Source organism: Pinus tabuliformis, chromosome X, assembly GCF_031772625.1.
Source record: "Pinus tabuliformis cultivar Carrire ecotype Pingquan chromosome X, CPIR1, whole genome shotgun sequence".
In the NCBI taxonomy this organism is placed as follows: Eukaryota; Viridiplantae; Streptophyta; class Pinopsida; order Pinales; family Pinaceae; genus Pinus; species Pinus tabuliformis.
In genome coordinates, this window is record NC_142308.1 from 16,867,070 (window position 1) to 16,892,324 (window position 25,255).

The 25,255-nt window shown below is 34.9% G+C and overlaps 1 pseudogene; it reads right to left on the reverse strand.

Annotated features, from left to right (window-relative positions):
• Positions 1-23,162: 23,162 nt before the first annotated feature.
• LOC149138091 (uncharacterized) lies at positions 23,163-24,576 on the reverse strand (annotated as a pseudogene).
• Between the last annotated feature and the right edge of the window lie 679 nt (positions 24,577-25,255).

Sequence of the window (25,255 nt, forward strand, 5' to 3'; positions counted from 1 at the left end):
GAATGCATGGGGCCATCAATTCCACATGCATAGGCATTTGATCGGGTAAGTTGATTATATATTAGAATGCTCCTAACACATTTATGATTTCTTGTGGGAGTCATAAAATGGATAATGTGCTACATCACAAATATATCCTTTAGTGTCATGATAAATGGAGCTGCTTCTCCTTTCTTTCACTCTGAAAGAGGACTCAGGCAAGGATGTCCCTTATCACCCCTACTCTTTCTACTGGTTATTGAAGGGCTCAACAGACTTATTAAGGATATGCATCTCAGAGGTAGGCTTATGGGAATTAGGATCACAAACAGATGCACGATAACACACCTCCTCTTTGTGGATGATGTGTTGATCTTCCTCAATGGGGGAATAGGAGATCTGACTACTATACAACACTCTATCAACCTATTCCAAACTGCAACTAGCATGGCTATTAATAACTCAAAATCCACTCTCACCATATCTGACTGCTCCCCTCATGAGATTCAGTTTGCACTACAAAGGTTTCCTTTCACCCTGTTACAGCTGGAAGAAGGCCTCCAGTACCTGGGGTACAGGCTGAAGCCACTCGGCTACAAAATAGATGATTGGACATGGTTGATCTCAAAACTAGAAACGAGACTTAATATATGGTATCACAAGTATCTCTCCAGAGCTGGAAGACTAGTGCTTATCAAAGCTATTCTTGAGGCCACCCTGGTGTACTGGATGTCACTAGCTTGGATACCAACAGGCATCCTTACAAGATTACAAAATATCTGCTATAGATTCCTATGGAAAGGCAAACAAATAGAAAGGATTTTTGCATGGGAAAAATGGGATCTTCTATCCACACCAAAGAAATGGGGAGGCCGGGGCATTAAAAAATTGGAAGATTTCTCCTCAGCACTAGTGGCCAAAATAGGATGGCAAATAATCACTTCTAGGAGTCTTTGGACCAAAGTAGCCTCCTCTAAATACATAGATCCATTAAGGATGATGGATTGGCTGAGACAGACAAGTTGGAATAAAACAAAGATCTCTAACATTTAGAAAGTGGTACTAAAATCATTGTCACTAATTTGAGATGAGCTTCCCTGGAGAATTCATGATGGGACATCTGTTCGCATTGGCCTTGACCCTTGGATTGGATGTGGGAATGCACATTTATTACCAGAAGGACTAATACAACACCTCAAAGAGTCTAGCATCACCCACATCAGCCACATTGTCGACTTGGAGAGATCTACCTTCCTACATCAAGCTTGGAAATCTGCCCACAGCCTACACATACCTCGTCAATGGCACCACCATTGGACAGCTTACACAGTGGCTCTAATTGAATCTCATATCCGAATCTTGGAAGGGGAGGATGAGATTATATGGGAAATTGCTAAAAATGGTCGGTACTCTCCCAAAGAGGGATATCTTCACCTTCCCAATAGACATAGACCACAACATATTGATATAAGGTGGAAAGGTACATGGAAGCTCAAAGCCCCCCCTAGAACAAGACTGCTCATGTGGTCAGTTTTGAAAAACAAAATCCCAACTGGAGACAACTTGATGAAGAGAGGACAACATGGGCCCTTCTGGTGCTGCTTATGTAAAGACAATTCAAAAATAGTGGACCACCTATTTCTTACCTGCCCCATCACTATTGACCTCTGGAATACTACGCTCTCACATTCCCCTACACCTAATTCATGGAGAGGTTAAGCTATTAGGGAGGTTTGAGCCAATTGGTGGAAAACAACATCCCCTCCAAAAGAAAGGAACCTCCCACTTCTCATTAGATGGGAAATTTGGATTACCCAGAACCACCTCATCTTTATAGATACCCCCCTCACTGGCCCTCCATCACAGCCTGAATCCTAGCTGATTATAGTAATATTCTTGAAGATGATGATAACACACCCCCCAGACATATCATTCCAGAATCCATAGATCACTCCCAACCTTGGGCTTATTTTGATGGATCAACGCAAGAAGCAAGATGTGGGGGGAGCTATACTTTACTTAACTAACTCCCATTACTATCACATACAAATGGGAGTTGGAGGAGGCACGGACAACTATGTAGAACTCATCACAATGAAACATCTCATTCATTTTTCTATTGAAAAAAGCTACAGGAATCTACAAGTGTTTGGGGACTCAAAAATTGTATGCAACTGGATAAACAAAACATCAATATGTCATGCTTACACTCTGCGACACATTTTGGATGAGGTCCATAGATATATATATATATATATATATATATATATATATATATATATATATATATATATTTGCATGTCGTCATATCTACAGGGAACGAAACTCACTCGCTGACCAACTTTCCAAAGAGGCAATGATCCAGCCACGCGACACCTGGATGACATAGGAACAAAGAGATGGGGAGCACTACCAATATTATAACCGCCCTTATATGGACCATGCTGCACAAGCTCACCAGGAGCCTGATACCATATGATATGCGACTTTATTTTCTGTTTATATTTATTTTGCTTATATATCTACAGCTACATGTTTCAGAAATTTACTCTTTGTGTAGAGTAATCTAAATTTTGAGAACAAAACAGTAAATATTCCGAGGAAAAGTCTCCCTGCATGGAGAACATATATATATCTGCTTCTATATTTTGACAGGCTTACAACCTTTTAAAACTGCATATGCGCACAACATTTACAACATGTAATTTTCCTTAATATTAATGAAAATTACGATTTTTCCAAGGGGAGAAAAGAAAAGAGATAAGGAAGGAGTTTTAATTAATTACCTTTGAAGAAATAAGTTTCAATATAGACTTCCAAATCCACAACACAGAAAGCAAATATGTCGTTAATAATAGTATAAGGAATTTTGTTAAAGTTCAGAAGAAAATAAAGAATATATTTAAACAAGTATTTATAAATGAGAATAGTCTTTTACGAAGTACTAGTTCACGTCAGGATTTAAAAATTAATATATACATACAAAGGAATAATGAAGAACAAAGAGAGAGAAGGTGCTTTGTTAAAATAAAACAAAGGAGGAGAGAATAAACACATTATAGGAAAAGAATGCTAAATAACCTATTCTATTTAAAAACAAGTGGAATAACAGTGCAACTAAGTTGTAAAGGCACATATTGGTGATAAAAGTCTGAATATAGACCATATTGTGAAGAGAAACCCCAAATATAAGCAAACAAAGATATGTTACATGCAAATATATGTATTCCAATGCATGATAGAGTATATGAATAGTATGGTCGACCGTTAAATCAAACCGAGTTCATTTTACAACTTGAAACACAATACATATATTATAAAAGAACAAGATTGAGGCCTGTGAATAGATGTAAGATAAAACCCTAACAAATAATGACCAAAAAGGGTTTGTATTGGAAATCCTTTCAACCCCATCATTATTTTCTTGAAGGGTAGGGTTTGTTTCACAAGTGCAAACCCAATATATACATAGATGTCAAAAAAATTACACCCCATTGCAATAAAAATAACTGAAACATGTATATGGTCATAAGAATAAAAAATTGACAAATAATACCTAAATAGAATTTAAAATTAAAACCCTCAAATGTTTTCCATTAATATTTATCACAGGGTAGGGCTTTTGCAATCGAAAGGTACCCCAAGAGGGAAAATATGTTTATCACTATACAAAATGATTTAGGAGACAAAAGATTCACACACACACACACACACAAAATAGGTAATTCAAACTAATTAAAGGAGAAATCCTTGAAAATAATGAAGGGCTCTATTACCTTTTAAATTGCAGAGAATAAATTACGATGCAAATGGTTTATTAGTAATTACCAGTGTGTAGTTCAACTCATTGCTTGAATTCACTTTGCTGACGTGTAACCAACATATAATAATTGAAATGAATAAACAAATTCTCCATATCAATTAGTATATAGGAAGGATTTCCTTGCAAAAACCCCAAATATCATGAATTAACTTAGTTACGGGAGTATATAATGAAATATGTTTCGATTAAATTAGCAAGAACAATGAAGAAAACAAATTTATCATTGTAAATCATGAAATTGTAACAAGGAATGAAAATTTACAAGAGTTTAAGTTTTGAATGGTTGAAATAGGTACATCGTTATAACATGTGAACCATTGGTTTAAAAATACCAAAAGGAAATAGCTTAATAATAGTGTTTACTCACTATCGAATACTAGAATCAACAAAAAACTTTGATATGAAACTAAGTTGCAGAGCCACGAAACGCTAGCGGCGACCAAACGAAATAAACGAAAAACCAATGAAAATGATGGATGGGAAAGTAGTCATTGGTGAACACAAGAACCCTAATTACATGAGAACTGTTGATCAGATATGATCAAATCCCTATTGTTTATGTTAAGGTTTTCAAATATCTCTAGGTATCCATATCAACGAAACATGTGGAATAAGGAGATTATGACAAGTTTAAGAAGTTTCTCTAAGGGTGGTTGTTGGGCATAAAAGTTATCCTTTAAATACATCCACTTTCACTCCATTCACACATTTTCTCACCTCTATTCCACCACCCTGTCACCACATCAGCTTCACTTTCATCATTAAATGGGTTACCATTGTGTTTTCCAAAACATTATTAATTCTTAGTATTTTTAAGTGAATTTGTGGTTAAACTTTAGAAAATAATATGCATATACTTATACCTAACAATTAGAATGAGTTTGTTTACATGTGTAGGTACAAAGGAAGCTTCCAAGGCATCTTTATGTGGCACTTTATGTTCAAATTCGAATTTGAGGAGGTCATGGACCTCATGGAGGAGATCATGGAGGATAGGGTTTTGTGTCACAATTGGTTGAGAAATATGTGGATCAAAGGAGGGAATAGTGGGTCTACATTTATGAGTTTGTTATCATAGCTTTTGTATAAATAGGAGTGTTATCTCCTTCATTTGTAATCTTAATTTTTAGAATCTTAGAACCTAGTAGAATTTAGAATAGTTTTGGTTTGGATCATATGAGCTTATAGCCATTGTAGTTTGAAAATTATGATGAATAAGATGGAGCTTCCTTGATCCTCTACATTTGACTTCTCTTTTGGTGTGCTTGTGAATCCTTGGAAGGATCCCCATTGCCTAGCAAGTACACTTTTGTTTTGGTAAGCTTTTATTTTATGTTTGTTTGTGAATTTCATTAGATTAAATTATTAGGTTCATATGTCTGAAATATTAATGAATGACCTTTCGTAAGAAAGTATTAATGTTTCCTTCAATGAATCTGATTTGTTATTTAATATTCAATTTCATTAGTTTAAATAGTTGATTAGAAATATTAATGAATAGTCTCCTGTAAGGGAGCTTTAATATTTCTTCACCTATTTTAGTTTAGTTTGTCTCTAAGTCCATATATAGTGGATGATCCTCGAAGTTTTACTTACCCAGGTTGACAGTAAATGAAACTCTAATATGCATTCACATTTTAGACCCAACATTTTGGCACTGTTGCCGGGGAGGATGATTTGAAGATAGCCTTAGGAAGTTAATTTTATTGCAATTTCTTTTTATGGACTAACTTGTGAAACTTGGTGACAACAGGATCTTCATAAAGGAGTTCAAGTTTGAGCTTTTTGATTTTTTTCATACTTAGTTTCAAATTCAGTTTTTTAAACACCTCATTTCTTACTAATCCATCTACGGATGAGAAAATTGAAGATGTTGAACAGGTACTTCTTGGAGAGAAAGGACAAAATTTCAGGATTGGTTTCAAAAGAACCCTGCGCCAACTCCAAGAATAAGACATGTTACTCACGTGTTTGCAAATCATAAGGTAAAAACTTTAAATCTAGATGTGTGCATTTTTGAATTTTTAGTCTGTAGATGGCTTCACTGGAAGCATTCTTTTACCTAGGAAAAATTCAAGTTAAAGGTAGAATAGATTGTAAAAAATAAAATAAGATCTCATAGAGTTTTCTTTTAGACTTGTTTAAAAAAAAAAAAAAAAAAGCAAAAAATAATAATAATAATAAAATCATCAACATTTCCCATGAATAAATTAGCAAGAGCCACTTCATCCACGCTAACCTGCTTGATTTCCCATTTCGATGGTCAACCTCAATCTCAACATCATTCTCACTTTCTTATCAATCTTGTGTCTCATTTTGTTGTGACTCTTCCGTATGGGCATCACTGCTATCTCGATGGGTTTCAGAGTGGCATTTCATGTGACCAAGAACTGAATTCCTTCCCATGCAGATCACAATTTATAGAAGAATCGATGGGTTTGGAATCGAGTCGTGACCTAACTGATTTGATTTTGTTACAGCATTGCCAGAAGATGCAGCAGTTTTGACATGTCGTTTTGAAACATGTTTTTTGATGAAACCAAAATAAATCAGGAAACACGAAGACATGGGTTTTTCTGGAACAGAGTAAGTTACATAACCCAGAAATCCTTTCCTTGGATTGCTAACGATTTGAGAGGAAATCGTGGTTATTCAAGACCCTTTCATTCATGCTTGAGCAAACATCTGGTGTGAATCTGTTTGAGTAAATTGTGAAATTTGTTCCAGCTAGTGAACTATTGAACTTGAGTTGTAAAATATTATGGGTTCCTACACGCAGTAAGAATTCCAATATCATGTCGGATTCACCAGGAACGCTAGCGTGCAACCTAGAGATTAATCTGCGTGTGAAGCTAGCTACTGCGAGTTAGAAACAACCAGCTTGTGAGACTAGCTTTGGAGCTTTAGAACTGAAGCTGTATTGGGAAATGCTCACTCTTAGATGCTGAAATCGACACAAAACATAAACAATTCTATTAGCTCTTACAACGCTAGAGCTTACAAATCTATAGTGATCAATATTGCCCATTGATCATCCACGTGATGATGTCTGCAACATACACATTGTTCTGTCGTGAACGCTACATAGATCCAGCTCGGCTCGAATATACACACAGTCGATTCGACACCATAATATATCACACAATAATACATGCATATATTTAACCTATGAATTCACACAGACATGAATACGCAGAAAGTTAAGATTTTATTAAACCCTATAAATCTAGCAATACATGGTGTCTCTTGGTGGCCTGGATTTCGAATCCAAGAAGTCACATTTCACAATTCCCGAGTACATGCACTCATTGATAAGAAAGTCTTCAAGCTCACGAACATTTGAAACATTGAGCGGAAAGAGAGGAAATTATGCTCATTAAGCTATATGTAGTTTTATTTATCACGCCATCCTAGCTTGCCATTCGAACCAATGTATGCATGATTCCATTACATCACATCTGGCTCACCAATCACTCTTATCCTTATAGCGATTTGAGCATGCAGATTTTGAGCCACAATTTGAGCGATTTGAGCATGCAGATTTTTGTGAAACAATTTGATGATTGCATGCAGATTTTGTGAAGCCATTAATTAGAGAAGATATCGATAGCTATCAACCTAACTCATTCTCCAGTGATTTCACTCCCTCCATTGCAAATATTGAATTGGCTTTCTAGCTTTCCCTCGTGCACACCAATAGGAGCCAAGGAGTGAATATCATTATAGGTTAACCACTCAGATAAGGAGCAAGTATTGTTTGCAGGTCAACCTTTTAGCCGCTAAGGGATGTATGCACGATAGTCACCTGGAAGCATGAAGGACCACCCACGTTGAGCACTTCGAAGGAAATTGTTGGTTTTATATTTTTCAGTTTTATAGGATGAATCTTTGTATTTCTTTATTTCTATAAGTTGGTGAAAGTGTTTCGCATCAGTGATGAAAAGGAAGGTCTATGAGCTCAATATTTATTGTAAAACCACCATTATCTTTGCTCCTATTTTACTTATCATATTTGCATCCGAATTGGTTAAAGGATCCGAATGGTACTGCATCCATATTTAGTACCTTCTATCGATGGGATTGGATAAGAGCATAGATGTGATGCAATGGTTGTAAGAGATCGAGAAGTGTTCAAAATATTTAGCAGAGGAATCAAGCCAATCATTTTGGAAATTCTGAAGTTCGTTGTTGCTGGAGGCTAAAAGTATTGTTAGGCTGAGATATATCTCTATCAGGCTGAATTTATTTCTCTTTTGGAGGACCAAGAAAACACAGATTTGGGGAAGAATTTTGTTAAGTCTTTGGAGACCGATTTGCATCATTTGAAGTTCAGTCATCTCCTAGAATTTGGAGGGCCAAATCCTGATTTTTAATATGGAGTTTAATCTGTAGGCTGCATTTGAACAATTTATCCTTTTTTTTAAGCTCATTCCTCTGTTTTCCATATACTTCCAGAAATTTTGAAATTACAGTCGACATAAGGTGAAATCAACTCGAGAATAGTAAGTAGGGAGAAAAAACCAATGATTGGGGTTTTATGGTGTGGAACCTAGTTTCTCGTAGTCTTCAATATCTCTAATACCACGTTTTGCAGGACAGTCTTTGCATTAATTAAAACCCGTTTTTTTTCACACGTAGTTTTCCAAATAAGGCTTAAGAAAACCCTGTGTATCTCTCAATTGGTTACGAATTGGAGCAAATAATTTCTGGGTTTTATAACTGCCCCTGTTCTGAGAAAAACCCACATTTTATTTTTTTGAAATTCATTTTTATTTGGCAAGAAAGTGAGTTTTAAAATGATGTGTCAAAATTGCTATGCGTTTCTGGCAAACTGCTATGATGAAAAACGTTTTATATCTAGAAACCACACTCTGATTCTTATTTACTCACTGTGTATGTTGATCAATTGTTAGATAACATAATTGCATTCATAAAAATAAGACCAGGGAGATCGTAGGCATTGCACAAGTTTTCCCATATGTCCCTCATAATGCTTGCTTCATCACAAGCTTGGTGAATTCAATTGTACTTCCCCTAAACATCTCTAAGGGAATCCTCCAAGCATTATTGAGGAGGCATTTGAATACAGTCCATAGATAGAAGCATGCTTCAAATAACTTCAATAAGGTGAAAAATAGCACCAACTTCAGCTCAACGAATTTTATATTGTATTTATTAAAGGATGGGTACTTCCATGAAGTTAGTTAAAGGTAACAATCAATAGTAAATAGGCAGAAAATTTTACAAGCCAATATTCTTGTAAAATTAAACAATAAATAAACCAGGTCAAGCTCATTCCAGAAGGTTATAACCAAACATTCTTCATAGCAAATTCATATCTTGTTACAAAAATCAAAAGATAGATCATGAATTTCATGCCTTAACAAAAGAGAGCCACAATGGAACAGGGAGTTGATTTACTTTTCATGGTTATTTTTATTAAAAATAGATTGTTATTAACATCATGAACTGGACTAAAATTATGCTTTTGATATTCCTTAATCTGTTTAATTTTGGCATACAATTTTTGTGTAAGAATCAGGAAGGGAATGGCCATCTCTTCTTAAACAAACTTATGTTCTTTATGCCAATTTTTTTTAGCAGGTTTTGGATGATCAACTGATCATTAAGGAGATTAAATTGTGATGACAATTGGTCTTCAAAAGACTATTTTCATGAGAAATTCTAAAGAACAAGACCATGATCATAAGAACGACATTTCCATAAAATTACAAGTTCTTGTAACTTCTTGTAAGGGTTTAATGGTTTGATATGTTGCATGATAGATTAGAAAATTCGAAGACTTGGGGGTTGTTCCTAAATGTACAAGGATGGTGAAATACCTATCCACACTTGAATTCGATGTCTACAAGTGGCTGCTCAACGTTGGTCAACTCAGCTATTTTAGCAGAAATTCTAGAGTTAATGAGCATAATTGCTATTTTTGAGATTTTGCATGCTATAATTCACTTTTTCCCAACAAGAGTCATTATCCATTTCTCATTACCCACATTCACTTCATTACATTTTCTTCAATCCTAACCCACCAATAAAAGTAACAAAGCTCATTTACAAGCTTTTTGTTCCACTTTACATATTCATTTTTAGTTTCCTTTTCCCTACCCTTGCAAATAAAACCTTGCTTCCATACACCATTGAATACATAGTCCTTGAATCTAATTTTTTTTCTAAAAACACCTTGAAGCTTGCATGCCTTAAGGGCAAGCTATCATGTTGATAAACAAAGGGAATACATCAATGTCCCTTGTTCATCAGATCTTCTAAGTATTCGACAACAACAAATTCATTCATACTTAGAAAGATGTGTTAGGGGCATCTTGACTCTCATCCACACCAAAGATGGGAGCTCTTGTGTTGACTAGTGGCATTCATTAATGGCCACTAAGTTAACAATTTCTTGTTATGTTCGACACCGAAACATTTATTCACATGACAAGAATTGTGCCAATGAGTGTTGAAGCCTTGAAGATCCATCATTTTGTACAGAGGAAGAAAATTTACTTTCATTACTTTTTAGTTTTTGATGTAAATGACTTGAGGACAATTCAATAAATAAGGCTGGGGGAAAAGTGTAAATTCTAAATTTTGTATACCTTCCAAGCCATATACATTTTCAGCCGCATTCAGCAGCAGACTCCAAACATTCAACATAAGATCTAGTAGCAGATTTAGCAGCAGACGCAACCACAATAAAAGATTCAATTTTTCGACTTTATCCACCATTTTCAGAGCTAAGAGAACACGACTATGATCAGAATTTTGCAGCCACACATGCACAACTCTCATCGATTTTTGAAAGGGTAAGTTGAGGTATGATATTTTCTAACTTTTAACCATTTAATTCCTTAAAAAATCTAGAATGATAATTTTTGGAAAAAAAAACACTTCCATTTCTCATTTCACACAACTGCCAAAACCATCAGTTTGGGGGGAGGATACATTTACATTCATACTTTGTCACATTCATATTTTTCCATATTCATATATCACATTCCAAAACCCACATACTTTCCAAATATATTTACTATTACATCATCATGAGCATATAAATGGCTTTGTAAAAAAGTACTTAAAAGTTAATTGGATGCCAACACAATCATGGTTGTCACACAAGAACCAACCATGATGCATTCCATTATCATTATGCAAAGATCATACATTGAAGGCAACAAACAAAATATGGTTGAAACACAAGAACCAACCAAGTTGCAATTCATCAAAAACACTTTGCAAAAGTTAAGTAAATGATATCATGCAAAGTTTAAGCCAAAGCTCAAGTATCAAAAAGTAATAGATTGCATGAGGACATGCAATACCTTCAGTTTGGGGGTATGTTGGGCCTAAAAGTTATCCTTAAAATACATCCACTTTCACTCCATTCACACATTTTCTCACCTCTATTCCACCACCATGTCACCACATCAGCTTCACTTTCATCATTAAATGGGTTACCATTGTGTTTTTCAAAATATTATTAATTCCTAGTATTTTTAAGTGAATTTGTGGTTAAACTTTAGAAAATAATATCCATATACTTATACCTAACAATTAGAATGAGTTTGTTGACATGTGTAGGTACAAAGGAAGCTTCCAAGGCATCTTTATGTGGCACTCTATGTTCAAATTCGAATTTGAGGAGATCATGGACCTCATGGAGAAGATCATGGACCTCATGGAGGAGATCATGGAGGATAGGGTTATGTGTCACCATTGGTTGAGAAATATGTGGATCAAAGGAGGGAATAGTGGGTCTACATTTATGAGTTTGTTATCATAGCTTTTGTATAAATAGGAGTGTTATCTCCTTCATTTGTAATCTTCATTTTTTGTAATCTTAATTTTTAGAATCTTAGAACCTAGTAGAATTTAGAATAGTTTTGGTTTGGATCATATGAGCTTATAGCCATTGTACTTTGAAAATTATGATGAATAAAATGGAGCTTCTTTGATCCTCTACATTTGACTTCTCTTTTGGTGTGCTTGTGAATCCTTGGAAGGATCCCCATTGCCTAGCAAGTACACTTTTGTTTTGGTAAGATTTTATTTTATGTTTGTTTGTGAATTTCATTAGATTAAATTATTAGGTTCATATGTCTGAAATATTAATGAATGACCTTTTGTAAGAAAGTATTAATGTTTCCTTCAATGAATCTGATTTGTTATTTAATGTTCAATTTCATTAGTTTAAATAGTTGATTAGAAATATTAATGAACAGTCTCCTGTAAGGGAGCTTTAATATTTCTTCAGCTATTTTAGTTTAGTTTGTCTCTAAGTCCATATATATTGGATGATCCTTGAAGTTTTACTTACCCGGGTTGACAGTAAATGAAACTCTAATTTGCATTTGCATTTTAGATCCAACAGTGGTTGAAATACATATACCACATTGATACCAAAATCATAGCTTCAAAGGTTAATAAAGCCTAACACATTGCATAAATGAACAACATAGCCTGCTAACATAAAGATATATGTATTGTTATATGGTTTTACATATAGGGTCATATATGTGGAACATTTTCAAAGGTATAGTGTGAGTTTAATTATAAGATGTACAATGGTGAAACATATTTTATGTTAGTGTGAAGTAATCTTGGATTCAATTAGCTAAATATGTACCTTAAAGGCCCAAATAAACATATTAAGAATATAAATATTGAAGTGGTTCAAACAAAAGTATGATGGTTATAAAGGTTTAAACCCTTTGGCTAGAGAATTTATAAACCATGTAATTGTGTGGGGAGGAATTATGGATAGATGCATATATAGGATATGATTCTAATAATATATTTAATGATTTGTAACATATATATTTATACTAGGAGGTAAATTTCAAAGAAAGAACAAGAGCTATACAAGGTGGAATAATTCAAGTTGAGACTTCAAATACAATCTTGAATATATTAAGAGCAAAGTTCTCATTGAATTGATAAGGATGAATGTAATAATAAAACAATTGATATTCAAAGAAAATAAAAAATGTGTTGTAAATGAGGTACATTACAAGAGGTATGAGAGATGTAGGTTGCAACATTGGGCCTTTTATGGGTCCTAAAACTAAAAAAATTATTTTATCCATGTCATGATTATATATTTTTTAAAGGACTGTTAGAAAAGTTTGAAGTATGGCTGAAGAATATAATAGGCAGACTTCCATAGGATCACCTAGAGGTGGTGAGGAACCTTATACTGAGATTAGGATGATGGGTGGTGGAACTAGTAATGCAGAAAACCAAGAATCTGAGTTGTTGCAAGTAGTACGTAGTTTGAAGGAAGACTTAGATAAAGAAGAGTAGGAGATTAATTACTATCTATTGAGAAAATTAGAATAAGATAGAATAAATAAGAAAACAATATAAGCTCATAAGAAGAGAACTAGGAGTGATTCAATAGATACAACACATTCCATAACTTCTAGTGGAAGTAAGTCTCATGAGTTTGATGAAGAACAAAAATTTGAAAGTAGTAACTCAACATCTAGGAAGAATAGGACTAAATCTTAGCTATAAGGGGAATTTAAAAAGATTAGGCCTTCAAATTTTGATGGTGAATCCGAGGAAGGAGCAAAAGCATGTCTTCTTAATATGTCAAAATACTTTGAGGTCTACAATTATCCAAGTAGTTTGAAGGAAAAATTGGCAATTTACCACATGACTAATCTAAAATTAAAAATTAAAGGTCTTTTGCAAAAGTTTTGAAGCTAGTTTATGTCTCGTGGGCAATGGATCGAAATTTTGAAAACACATAAACTTAGTAATTCTAGTTAAGTTTTGCAGATTTAAACAGAGAAAAATAGACAACATGCAACATCACAAAACAACAATTTGATGATGGAGTTCACCCCCTTGGGGCTACATCTCTGGGTCTAGCTTCCAATGTTGGCCCTTTAAATTATATGCTCAAAATGTTAATTACATCAACATACAATGCTCAAATCACAAAAATAATGCTGCCATTGTGTCCAAAACACCCAAAAACCCCTGTGTAGGCTCTTCTTGGGCTCAAAAAGGCTAAAAAATGGCCAAGTTAGTCCTCCTTTTTCATATCTCTGCTATATGTCCTGAAAAATGACCTCTCTACCAAAACTGGAAATGAATTCCCTTTTGGAGGAACTTCCAAGTGATAATTTGGCATGGGAATGGCAACAAATCTGCCAAAAAAGGTGCATTTTTTTTCAAGTTGTTGCCAATAGGGTTGCACTCTTGTTCCTCCACCCTCGGTTCTATTCATATGAGTGTAATGTGTCTAGGGGCCCAGGACAGAGGCCACGTGACCACCGACTCCCTGCTCTAGGTCACATGTGGTGCCAAGAACCATGGGCTGGGCACAGGTAAGGTGCCATCGCCTGCCCCTCATGCACGGTCTGTTGTTGGTTACGATATGTTTGATGGAACTAGGGGTTGGGAGCCAACTCCCCACCCCATCCGCCTTCGCATATGGTCATATATTATATCACATAACCCAGGGCTAGGGCCATTCGAGTGAGAACCCCCCCCCCCCCCCCCAAAAAAAAAAAAAAAAACAAACAAACGACAACTGTTGTTCAATAAATAAAATCAACCCATATAGATATAACGAGAACCAAAATGGTGATACGGTAAGGTGTTCGATGAGTTGCGGTGAGAAACCCCACAGAGGTTGGTTGGCCCCTTAAAACAAAATTTCACGAACCTTGAGGACCATGTGGCGCCCTCCCATTGGGCCATGTGGCGCCTCTCGATTCGCCAATCCAAAACTCATCAACCAATAAAAATTTGCCAACCTGACCTGTACGATCATGCCATGTGTCAACATAGGATTAACCCGTCTAACCACCGTACCTGCATAGTCGCTTGCTAACATCAATGCCACATCATTGTATGATCTGCCTAGTCAACCTTGCAAGTTGAATTTTTAGCTATTTTCCAAAAACTTCAAAACACGACAATTTTCACATACATTTTCTGATTGAGGTGATTCAAGTGTCATTGAAATTAGAACAATGAGATCTACATACTAGTTTCGAAAGAATTTGAGCACTTTTTTTAGCATATTTTTTTAACCCATGGATCAATGGCTTGTAAGGAAACCTTATGGTTGGAGGAGAACAAAACTATTAAAAGAATAAGAAGTAAAAATTTGACTTGGAAACTCATTAGAAAATAGTTTAAAAAGAAATATCTAACTAAAAGGTATTTTGATGAAAAATCTAAAGAGTTTCATGAGTTAAGATTGGGACAATTTACCATGGATGAGTTTATCACAATACATCTTTGAGTTTGCTGAGATATGTGCCTTCCCTGAAGGAGGAAAATGCCAAAATATAAAGGTTCATTAGTTGCTTACATTTTTCTTGTAGGGAAATGATTGAATTTGATAATCCAAGTATCGTGGATGATGCTGTAAGGAAGGCGAAGCTATGTTTTAATCAGAACCATAAGAGAAGTGACAATTCTAAAAGTTAGATGGCTAAGAAACATGAAAAATTCAACACTAAGAAAAAAGGTTTCAAGAAACCATCTTTTACAAACAGTTTCAGAAATAATGAAGGAGGGAATTATAGTAGAAGTGTGAACCAACCAAGGAATTTGGGACAAAAAATGGACAAGGGGTTGGACTAGGAAATAATTTTTTTATAGAAACAACCAGACCACCAATTAAATGCTATGGGTGTAGTGAAAATATCTTGTGGAGAGACTATCCACAAAATCCAACAAACAAAATGGGTATAGTAAATAATCCGCAAGAAGCTTCAATAGTTAATGACATTGTCTACAACATTCTAAAGACCAATGAAACATTAGATGGAAGACAGGTAGACCACCAATCCACAATGTTGGAAGTCCAAGATAAAATTTTTGAACATAATGTTTCAATATTGATAGACCTTGGATCAACTTTAAGTTACATTTCCCTTGCTACTATTGAAAAGTGTGATCTTAGAAAGGAAAAGCAAAGAAAACCTTGGTTCGTAAAACTAACCAAAGGAACAAAAATGAAAGTAATTGAAATAAGAAAAATAGTTTATTGAACTTGAATGGAATGAAGAATCCAATGAGTCTAAATGTTTTACCTTTGGAGTCATATGATGTGTTAAATGGGACATACTGGTTAGAATCTCATAAAGTAATTCTGAATTGCTTTGAAAAGTCTTTCACTTGTATTAATGATGAAGGAGAGGGCCGTGTAGTGAAGGGAGTGCCAAGAACTATTTGTGTGAGGCAGATTTTTTCCTTACAACTGAAGAGACATGCTCGCAATGGCCATCAAAATTTTGTTGTTTAGGTTGAGGATTTAGTTGAAAACAAAACAAGACCATCTTTAGAAGAATGCCTTATTTTACAACAATACAAAGATGTGTTTCCTGAGGATATACCAGGACTTCCTCCAAGGAGAGATATAGATTTCACTATTGATATCATTCCTAGAGCTATTCCGGTGTCCAAAGCTCCATACATAATGAGTACCAATGAGTTAATGGAGTTGAAAATTCAATTACAGGAATTGCTAGATAAGAAATACACAAGGCCTAGTGTGTCGTGTCTCCCTAGGGTGCACGAGTTTTATTTTTTAAAAAGAAATATGGGACATTAAGGCTTTGTATTGACTATATATAGTTGAATAAGATGTCAATTAAAAACAAATATCCTTTACCTCAGGTTGATGACTTGTTTCATCAAGTCCAAGTAGTATCAATCTTTTCAAAAATTGATGTAAGGTTGAAATATAATCAAATAAGGATCAAGGATGAAGATATACATAAACAACATTAAAAAAAAGATATGGACTCTATGAATTTGTGGTGTTGCCTTTCAGACTCACTAATGCACCAACAACTTTCATGTGCTTGATGAATAGTGTACTGAGTCCTTTTCTTGACAAATTTGTCATAGTATTCATAGATGATATTCTGGTTTACTTTAAGAGTAAGGAAGAACATGGTCAACACTTGTAGATTAGTTTTCAAACACCTAGAGAGAATGAGATACATGCTAAGTTTATCAAGTGCTCATTCTACCAAGAACAAATTTAGTATTTGGGACATGTCGTGCCTAAGGAAGGAATTGTTGTGGATCCAGAAAATATTAGAGCTATAACTAAATGGCCAGTACCTAAATATGTAGCTAATGTTAGGTCATTTATGGGAATAAAAGGTTATTATAGAATATTTCTAGAGGGATTTTCTAAATTGGCCTATCATATTACTTCCTTACAAAAGAATGGGACAAAATTCATATGGAGTCAGAAGTGCCAAGATTGTTTTGAGAAGCTTAAGCAATTATTGACTATTGCTCCCATCCCGAAACTAGAAGATCCTAATAAAGAGTTTGTTGTATGCACATATGCTTGTAAAGAAGAATTGACAGGTGTTTTAATGCAAGAGGTTCATGTAATCAACTATGACCTAGAAAGTTAAAGGACCATGAAAAGAACTTTGCTACACATGAATTACAACTAGAAAACATAATTCATGCATTACAAATGTGGAGATGTTACTTGATTGGGAGGAAGATTCAACTAAGAACAAACAATGTTAGCCTCAAATATATTTTTGACTAGCCAAACCTGAATGCCAGGCAAGCTAGATGGCTAACATTTCTTAGTGAGTACGATTTTGAAATTGTACATATTAAAGGCAAGGAAAATAAAATTGTTGATGCATTGAGAAGAAAATTGCATCAAATCTGCAGAATTTTAGCAACAAGTTGACAAATAGATTCGATTAAAAAGATAAAAACAACAATAGATTTTGATGGAGAATATATGCAAATTAAGAAAAAAGTACAGGAAACTGAATTATTATATGAAGGAAAAACTGATTTTTAAGTAGATGAAGATTTGCTCTTGTTTAAAGGAAAAATTTACTTGCCTAATGGCCCAGAGTTAAAAATAATAGTGTTAGATGAGTTACATAAGAAACCAACAACTGGTTATCCTGGGTATCAAAGATTGATGACTATGTTGAGAAAATATTATTATTGGCCTAACACGAAAGAAAGACAACATAATACATGACTAGATGTCTAGAATGCCAACAAGTGAAGGCATCCCATCAACATCCAACATGATTGTTATAACCTTTGCCTATTCCAGAATGGAAATGGGAAACCATATCCATGGATTTTATTACTGGACTACCATGGACTAGAAAATAATGTGATTTAATCATGGTAGTGGTAGATAAGCTTAGGAAAATTGTACACTTTATTCCTATTAAATCTACCTTAAAAACTATCAACATAACATGAATTTTCATGAAAGAGATATTCAGGCTTCACGGTACGCCCAAAATTGTGATTTCAGACTGTGATGCCAAATTCACTTCAAAATTTTAGAAGGGATTATTTGGAGGAATGGGGACAGAGTTGAATTTTAGTATAGCTTATCACACTCAAACTCATGGGAAAATAGAACAAACTAATCATTTCTTAGAAGATATGTTAAGAATGTATGTTATGGACAAACCAACTAAGTGGGAAGACTATCTTCACCTAGTAGAGTTTTCCAATGCCAATGGGTGCCAAAATTCTTTGAAGATAAGTCCCTTTGAAGTACTATGTGACAGAAAATGCAAAGTACCTATAAGTTGGGACCATCTTGAAGATAGATTAGTATTGAGGCTAGATATGTTAAAGGAAATGGAAGAAGTTGTTAAACAAGTTAGACAAAATTTAAAGACAACACAAGATTGACAAAACAGATGCATATTTGAAAAGGATTTAAAAGAAATTCAATGTGGGAGATCACGTGTATTTGAAATTAAAACTAAAGAAAAACATACTTAGACTTTGCAATTACGCTAAGTTATCACTTAGATGTTGTGGACCTTTGAAAGCTTTAGCCATAATTGTACTAGTTTCTTACCAACTTGCCCTTTTAACAAACATAAAAGTTCAAAATGCCTTTCAAGTGTCTTTATTAAAGAAGTATGTGCATGACCCAACTCATATAATCGATGGAAATCCTGTACAGGTGGAACTAGAGGGAGAGTTCCTAGCAGAACCGCTATATATTCTAGACTAGAGGGTAGTCACACTTTAGAATAGAGACATAGTGCAATTGAAGATTCAAAGGAAACATTGAAGTCTAGAAGAAGCAACTTGAGAGTTGGAGGATGCTTTTAAATAAGCATATTCTTTTCAGTTTTAACAAGCTGTAATGTATTCTAAAAATATTGTGATTAGACATCGAGACAATGTCAAATTCAAGTGGGGGAGGATGTGATATCCCTTGACTTGATGTTTTTATATAATTAATTGTGCATATGTGTGTTTTCTTTTTGAATAATTAAGGTTAAAAAAAACAAGTGAAAAATTTAATTATCAGTAATTTATTATTGATAATGATTGATTATACATTTGTAATTATGATGTTTTTTTTGTGAATAAAGAAGTCTAGAAAATTAATTTGGAGTACATGTGGCTAAAAAAGATGAGGCTACATAATTATTGGTGAATATAAATCACCCATCAATAAGTCCTAGGAATCAAATTTGGATGATTAGATTTATTGAGAAATTATGGAATTTGACAATTAATTGTTTCCTAAAAGACATGATGATGAATTTGGGAGTGGGAAACAAAAACTCATTAATGAGATAGTAACTAACTGTCACGTGTTGGTGAGGTGGAGGTAGTTACTAACTACCAAAAGAGTGGTAGATGGGTAATGGATAAAAATATTTTTGTTTGTTTTCTTTTGTCTCATAATGTGAAAAGATAGGATAGACTGAAGAGAAGCAGACAAAAAGTTGTAGACCTATGCTTGTGGGGATATTTTCAGGAGCAAATATCAAGGCTAGGGAGAGCCAAAGTACTCAATCATTAATTTTCCAAACATATTTTGAAAGTCGGTATAAAAAACTTTTCTCTGTGTATAATTTTAATGAGAAATGAAAGAAAAAGGAAATTAAAAGTTTGTTAGTTTTTCTAGCATTATTTTTTTTATGGATTGAGGATATTTACAAGCTTTTGTAGTGGTTATAGATGAAAATAATAATATGTTATTATGTTACTAATTAATTCATTTTTGTACAAATATTAATCAATATTGTATATATAACTAAGTATAGAAATGTTATATATATATATATATATATTCTTTTTCAAATTACAACAAAGGTCAATGTCTAAAAGGCATTGCTCATATCTTCATAACATTGTAAATTAAAAAGAAAAAAATCAGTGAGAGGCACATATAGCCTCAAAGAGAACATTATAATTACAAGAAGTGCTAATAGCCATGATAAATCACTTCCATTCAGGAAGAAAATTTATATCATAAAGATATAAAAAATAAATAGATAAGAAGAACCAGAGAATTTGTCTTCGAGTATTGCAATCACGCTTAGGTAGAATGTGAGACCAAGGAATTGGAACCTTCGACTTGAGAAAAGGTAGCCAAACATTCAATAAACTATACCAGTGACCCATGAATTAAAAACATCAAGGGAAAATGGAGAATTCCTTCTTGGAGTGCCAAAAGGCTACCTATAGAAAGAGAAAAGAAGGAATTAGTATATAATATACATGACTGTTCAAAATACAAAGAAAAGTTTTAACAACACCCCTTACCCAACACCCAGAGTAGGGTGTGCTCACTATGCATACCTAATCTTCAAATTACGGTAATGAAAATGGGGTATAAAAAATTTAGACCTTTTCCAAACTTCTTCTAAACTTAGAATAACCATCACCATTGTGTTTGTCTTATCGAGACAAATATGGTGATATAAAAATTTGCCTCAATCTGACCTCCAGATTGAGAAATATTTCCTCTCGAAGAGTAAGCCTTTCCACATCATCTAACATCCATGTGGCAGGCCACCACTAGCCCATGTGACAGTCAGGCTCTTGGACAAATTAGAATCGACCTTCTCCGCTCACCTTCCTAGAGCTCTTCATTGAGTTTGTTGGGAACGGGATCCCCCAAGGACAGTTTTGGGGCTGAAAGCCCATTTTTTGGGTCGAATTTTGTAATAAAGTTGTAAAGGCTCTGCATTTTGTGTTCGAAGAGTGCAAAGGTGTCATGAGTCATAAAGGGTTGTCCACCCTTAATTTTCTAAAGTAAAGTCAGTTGTAAAGTCAGATTGTATAAAAAGAGCTAAGTAAGTAAGTTTTAAGTAGTTGAGAAGAGTCATAGGTGGTAGAAGGAGTCTTGAGCAATAAGGAGAAAAGTCTAAGTTTCAGGTCTTAGTGTAGGTAGAGGCTCTGTAGCTGAGTGCGCAGAGGCCTAGGGTAGAAGTTTGCAGCTAAGTGCACGGACCCCTACAGCTATGTGCGCAAGGTGGATAGAGTCTGTAATCGTCTGAATATATTAATAAAGAGAAGCATTTTACAAATTTTGTGCCTTTGTTTCCTATTAATGCATCTTGTCATATTGGGTATGAATTTCATTTATAATTCTTATATGATGCACGAATGTATGTAGTTACGTTGAATAATTGGACACAAGAATATATTTTTACGCGATGCTAACTGTGATTTTTTAATAAGATAAGTACAACGCTTAAAATAATTTTGGAATCTGCATGCTACGCTGCCCTAGCAGTGCGAAGTACCTGAACCGTAGGTTAGGGTTGCACGAAGGCCAATCGTACCCCTTTGCGGAGGTACTGAAGGGTGGAATAAAGGGCTAGACTAACAGATCCCTAGAACTTAACGACCTACGCGAGAGTAGGAATAGAAGGAATAAACCGACATCACAACCATCTCAGGGTGCGGAAACTTGGTTCCAACATCCCCACATATTGCTTCGGGTGAGACTTTGGTCCGCGCTCCACGGGTTGATGCCGAAAGGGCCAGTAGTGTAGGGATTTGTTTGGCTAACTCACACCGAACCTAGGTCAGGCCCCACCACACTAACAAATGGTTCCATTGCCGAGACTGGAATCTGCATAAGAGATGTGTGATGTTGTATCACTAGAATCCAACTAAGAAAGAGATCGGAGACCGAGTGGATAGGAAGATCCACCAATTTGCGGCATAGGAGAACAAAAATCCATGACTAACAAAGGAATAGTGGTTGGATAGGTATATATACACAGAGATCCATGAGATCTTTTTCTGTTCCTTTTCGGTTGAGCTATACGAGTGGATCGTGAAGCTAGCGGATAGCCAAGGAAGGTGAAGACTTGATGGTCCTATTGTTTGGACCCTGGAGTTAGTACAGAGATTGGAAGCCTCTGAGGATAAGATCGCTCGCGCTAACGATCATTGGCTTGATTGCATCATATGAGGATTTGTGACTAAATTTGCGGTTGATACCTTAGTTAGCTATAGCGAGGTGGAGCAATGCTTTTTCAAGGGTCCACGAGGTAAGTACTTGAAGTATTTGAATACCTAGATTAAAATGTTATTATGCAAAAAATAGGTTATGCAGTTACCTTGATGTTCGGAGATACGTGAAGTGGAAGGACTTATAGGAATGAAGGAAGAAAGGGTCCTGAATATAGTCCATTGATTTCACCTCCATTGGGTGACAAAGAGGGAGTAGCACATGCTTCTCCGCGAAGTGCTATTCAGTTAATAAGACAAGGTTTCCTGCAACTACCACTTCCACCCACACCACCTCCAACTTCACCACCATCACTTGCGACTTCACCCATACCACCTCCACCTCCACTGCAGTTCAGCATCGCAAATTCAGTGAAGCCACCTTTGTTTAAAGGCTTGGGATTTCCCTTTGTATCTGTTTAACTATCTGTTGTGTGGGCTTTTAGTTTGTATCTGTTTAGCTGACTGTTGTGATTGGTTTCTTTCAGAATCGACATTAGTTTTCAACTACTAAATGGCCCAATTGTTTATTGTTTTTCTTTTCCCAAAATAAAACTGATTCACTCTTCAGCATTCCTGCCAAATTGTATACAAGTTAATATTCTAAATTGCAACCTTACTTAAAAAATCCAAAGTGAAATCCCTTATTGATAATTTTGTTGCATGTCAATATGACTATAATAACATTCAGAGAGGGTATTCATGAGACTACCTACCCCATTTGCATGGAGCCACCTGCTACCCATTTTACTCAGCAGCTATCACTGAGGAAAAATAGTAATCAAGCTACATGAGACCATGGTGTTAGGCTCTAAAATATGAAATCATATAAGTGAATTATGAGATGTGAAACAATTTTAGTGAATTAAAATATAAAACAAAAGTAAAATATTCTCAGGAGAGTATATTACATGAATTTCATTAAAGAAAGGAGGCTTGCACATACACTCAATTTCTTTGTCAAAGAAAGAATGAATGAATTTTTCTTCGATTCAACAAATTCTACTACATCTATACATGCTAACTACTAATTTCTACTTTTCTTGTATGATGACCTGTAACTTAGGATTGACTTCCAATCCCTCTAATAAGAAGACATCAGTACGTAGCCTAGATTTGTGAGGCTGGCTAAGTAATCTTGGAAAGGATCATTGCTAGAAGGGGGCTGTATTTGGTAACTGTGGGAATGGGTTTTTCAAACTCTAGATGCTAAATGTGGACATTGATTGGTTCAAACCAGCATTCTCTTACTGTTGTTGTTGCTGCAACATCAATTCTTCCAACCTACATCTTCTCTGCACTTCTTTTTTATCGGATTTAAGATCATGCAACGATTGCATGGAACAACTTGAATCAGTGAGCATAATAGGAGGAATTAAATATGTTGAATCATAATTTTTCTTGTGATTAGTCAGAGAGTTGAAAAATGGGACAAGTTCTGGAAGGTCCATTGGAGCACTACTGGCATTTGAAATGTTCAAATTCTGCTCAAAAATGGGGTTTGAGTTGTAGCTCATGGAAGTAATGGCAGAAGTTCTTGAATCATGGTTAGAGATTATTCTAGAATTCAAAGAGCGGGCATATTTCATTGAATCTTGGGAATTTCTTTCTGAATGCTCAATGTTCGAGTTCATTATAGTATTCCCAGTGGGCAGTGTTCCTGGAACCTTTTTATCAATTTCTTTGTGGAATTGTTCCATTGCTTCTTTCGAGTACCACTCTTGCTCCTTAGCTAACTTCTCTGCATTACTCTTCTTATTGTATATTAGACAAAGTACCCAATCATCCAACTGCAACAAGAAGCAATTTCATCATCAGAAATATGGATAACCCAAAAGAGAAAATAAAGGATTTTGAGCTAAATTTACTTCCCTAAAACCCATCACAAGCCCTCATTTTTAAATTGGAGTGAGGAACAAAAGTAATATTTGATATTTATAGTTTTCCTTATTGAAAGCATCTGGATTAAATCAGAAAACCCTTGATTTCTATAATATAGAAAAAAAAAACCTTGTTTCCCAAATTGATTTTTCCAAGATAGATTCATCCTCTAGAGTCTACCTGGTCTAGGCCCTGTCATGACTAGGCCATAATGTCATCCAACCTGATAGGTGTTTTAAACCAAACAACACCTACAATGTCTATTGACACATAGGAATATACACAAATGAAAATCCACAGGAACAGTCACATACCCTTAAGCTACCCTTCTTCTTTGTAGATCTATTGACATCAACAAGGAAATATTCATGCATAATCCAATTAGCCTTGTTTCCTTTAGGTGCTTTTCTGACATAGAAAACTAGAGCCTTCTTGATGCCAACACACCTGTTGCTACCCTTAGCAGTGATGGGTTTATCTGCACCTGTGGCTTTCCACTATCTTGAGCCAATAACCTTGTTGGGGCGAGAACCATTTGGATACTTCCTGTCCCTAGGAGTGAAAAAACACCACTCATTTTCTCCAAACAGTGCCTTTTTTGCAAGAATTGGAAACATGTATCAAGCCAGAGAAAATAAAAATTTCTAATAACTGAAAGAAAATAAAAATGAGAAACAAGAATTTCCCATTGTAGGAACATGACATGGGCATAAATATGAAATAACACTATAAATGAATTCAGTTTAAAATAGAAGAACTCCCATGTCCATATAACAATCCATACCCACATATAAAAATGAGATGATTCATTTTGAGATTGAAGGTTGTCATATCAATCAAAGAGACATATCCAAGTAATAGTTCTAAGACATGGAAGGGAATTCATTTTCAAATTTGGGCAATTAAAGAATTCATTTTTGAGATATAAAAAAAAAATCTCATACTTCTTATGTAATTCCCTTCTTAAACTGGAAAAACCCCAAATTTAACAGTTTAGCCTTTACAAACATTGTAACATAAAAAAGGCTTGTTCAGCAAGAAACAAACTCAACCAAAGTTGTCTATTTAAAAAGGGAACAACATCAAGATCACAGTTCAAATAACCTCAATGAAAAAATCTAATCCCCATGGAAAGCAATGAAGTTGCAGTGCAAAATCCTATTGCTCTGGAATCGATAGTGGATTGAAACAAATGGTTCCATTTGCCCAAGTAAATGAACTGTCACAAAGAATGAAGAAACAAATCTATTTAGAAAAAGTGGTTTAAATTTAACCAAATTTAATACCCTGAATGTT